This window comes from Camelus dromedarius, unplaced genomic scaffold (assembly GCF_036321535.1).
Source record: "Camelus dromedarius isolate mCamDro1 unplaced genomic scaffold, mCamDro1.pat HAP1_SCAFFOLD_123, whole genome shotgun sequence".
NCBI classification, from domain to species: domain Eukaryota; kingdom Metazoa; phylum Chordata; class Mammalia; order Artiodactyla; family Camelidae; genus Camelus; species Camelus dromedarius.
Window position 1 is genome coordinate 5059587 of NW_026989814.1, and position 3059 is coordinate 5062645.

Sequence of the window (3059 nt, forward strand, 5' to 3'; positions counted from 1 at the left end):
AAAAAGATAGGGATAATATAATTACAGATAATGAATCAAAGAATCACAAAGTGCCTCGATATAATTTGAATAAAGTCCAAGTTGGCAGAGCATTTCTGCTCGACAGTCTTGTGTCAGAGCTCTTGCATTTTAGACATGCCCAGAGAATCTACATTTTTTTTAATATGTAAAGGGATTTTAAATAGAAGTTAAAATAGAACTAAATGTCTGGCCAACATGGACCATGGTAGGAGATGCTGCAGGAATTATACTACATTTTATGATTTCCCAGGAGGCAATAAGAAGTTTAATTGATAAAATTTTGAAGGTTTTACATAAAAGGTAGAATATAAAGTCCAACAATATTCATCTAATTTTTCCTTCTTTCTTTTTATTCCAAGCTATTTTATGGGAAAATAAATGAGTAGAACTCAGTGAAACATTGGGAGAACAGTCTCTTAGATAAATGAATTCCTTAGTTAATTCATTTCTTCTTTTCAACAATTTACTTTTCAGTGGTCCAGATGGAATTCTAAACGGAAGAGCGAGCTGTTTTTCCTCATCCTCACGGTCCAAGTCGTGGGACACAGTGCGGTTCTTACTGAAGTGCACACCTATTGCAATTAAAGGCATTTCGTGTTCCCTTTGATGAAGTTTTCTTTCTCCCTGGTTTCCTGCTTTATCTGTCATTTGTCCAGTATCAGGGTGATCAGCCAGAGGAGAGAAGTATGCACAGTTAGCTGTTCGTGTGTGTCTTCGTCTTTATATATACTCAGTGATTAGCTCGCATATTGCCTGGCAAGTACTCTTTAAGCCTCTCGTGTCTATGTGCCATTCTTCCTGTTGGGGTATGTGTCCTCTTGGGACTCCACGATCAGGCCTGGCAACTCTCTGAACAGATGCCTGGATCAGGGGCATACACATGGGGTGGGAAGGTGGGGGATGAGGCCCAGTGCTTAATAACTGCCCAGGAGACTAGGCTGGGCGGTGTGGCAGAGCGCGCCTACCCTCGGCGTTGACCAGCAGGGGGCCCCTCGCTACATGGAGGGTTCCAACACCTCTTGCTTCTGTTTGGAAATGAATTGATCTTCCTTTACAGACAGGTATACTTCTTCGTGAGGATCACAGTAGTAGAACTTTCGGATATAAGAAATCAGAGGCTTAGGCAGTGGGACATCCGGGATGTGATCCTTCCGGATGAGCTGTCGGATTCAGAATAGGCAAAGGTGCGGAAGGGATTTGACATTGCTGAATCGGGACACTGGACAGAGCAGCTGTCCTGGAGTTGGTGGCAGTCTTGGAACCCTGGATCTCAAGATATAGAGAAACTTCCATTCTTGGGGTGCATGATGGCTCTCTTAATGAACTCCACTACTGACTGACAGTGACCCTCAAATTTGGGATGATACCACAAGCTGAAGGTTCCTCTGCAGTGCTCCCTCCATTCTAGTGTGGGGGGCGGTACCCTGTGATTGGAAACTGAGACTCAGCATACAACTAGGATCAGACCTGCCTCCTACCAGGAAAGAAGCAACAGGCTTGCCTTTCAGCTTCATCTCTGCATCTTCCCAATTCATCGGCGCCCAATACCAACACTTCTCCAGCTCTCGAAGTCTGGCTGCAAAGCTGCTCCAGTCAGGCTGATAGAGGGGACACTGGAGGTGTGGCCGGGGCTGGCTGTGCAGGGATTCGGCTACTCAGATGGGAGCAGTCCAGGGAAATGTATCTAGGAGACTGAGGCTTCTTCGTGGAGGAGGAGGGGGAGTTGGAGGGTGTGGAGAGGTCATGCCCCGCTGAGGTATGTCCACGTCCACAAGTGACAATGTTTCACCTGTGAACAGGGGGCTGAACGAGACTGGAGAAAAGGCACTTTGAGTTCTTGTCAACCTGGGTTTCCTCTCCTAACCCAGCTCACGGCCCACAGAGCCTCGCATGTCTGTCATGCTCGCAGCTGAAGCAGCCTGCTCTCCAGAAGGCCTCTTGCCGGCCGGAGCATCACCGCCAGAGTCACCATTGAAGCTCTTTGAGCGAAAGAGGCAACTGGGGCGGATTTTGAGCGAGCCCTTCGGAGAAGGGCCCGCGAGTGGCCGGGGGGCCCAGGAGGAGGCGGGGGCGGGGGAGGTTGCAGCTGCTGCTCCCTTTACTAGAGCGCCCTGGGGGACCAAGTCCTGCATCGGGAAGGCAATCCAGGGCCTGGGGGCTGCGGCGGAAGCCGGCCGCCCCCTCCTCCCCTCCGCGGCCCTGGCTGCTGAGCTCCTGGTCCTCCGACTCCAGGCCCTCCAGGCCCAGCAGCGCGTCGCTCGTTTCTGGGCTGCGGAGGGGGAGCTGCGGGGGGCGGGGGCACGGGCAGCAGCCCCCGCCGACCGTCTTGACGCCTGGCCCCGCCGGCTGCCCGAGCCCCAGAGCCGCCAGCTGCGCCTCCAGTCCAGCCGCCGGCCCGCAGGTCCGCTCGAGCGCCCACCCCGGTGGCGGGGCCTGGGGTCCAGGGCGCAGCGGTGCCGGGGACACGGCAGTTCCGAGGGTCCCCGATCCCGGGCCGCCGCCGCGCCCTCGTCCTCCTCCGGCGGCGGAGCCGCGTTGCGGAGCACCGTCAGCTGCGGCGGCCGGGAGCCCCGCGGCGCGGGCCGCGCGAGAAAGGGTGGCTGAGGGGGCGGCGGCGGGCCTGGCTCGGGGGCGCCTCCCCGTAACCGGTACGGAGCTGCCGCCGCCTCCGCCTCGCCATCCCTGAGCTCGGCCCCCTGCATCCACGAGAGGGAGCGGGGGCGGGGGGGCGGCGGGGAGCCGGGCTGGGGTGGGGACGAGCCCGGCCCCGCCCGAGCCCCACCAGATCCCCGCCCGCCGCGGCCCCGCAGCGACAGCGTTAAGGGCCGCGCTGGGAACCCCGATCTCAGGCCGCCGCCACAGCCGCCCATCACCTAACTTTTCAGCCTGCAATTGTTATCATCACAAACAGAAGGATGAAAGGATAAGAATCCAATGGAAGTTTTAAAAGGGCCTCTTTATAGTTTCAGTATATACACACACAACGATTTGGAAGATGTTAATATATTAGAATGCTCTCGATTAACTTGTAAAACATT

At 55.1% G+C, this 3059-nt stretch overlaps 1 pseudogene; it reads right to left on the minus strand.

Annotated features, from left to right (window-relative positions):
- Positions 1-436: 436 nt before the first annotated feature.
- LOC116151287 (suppressor of cytokine signaling 7-like) lies at positions 437-2723 on the minus strand (annotated as a pseudogene).
- Between the last annotated feature and the right edge of the window lie 336 nt (positions 2724-3059).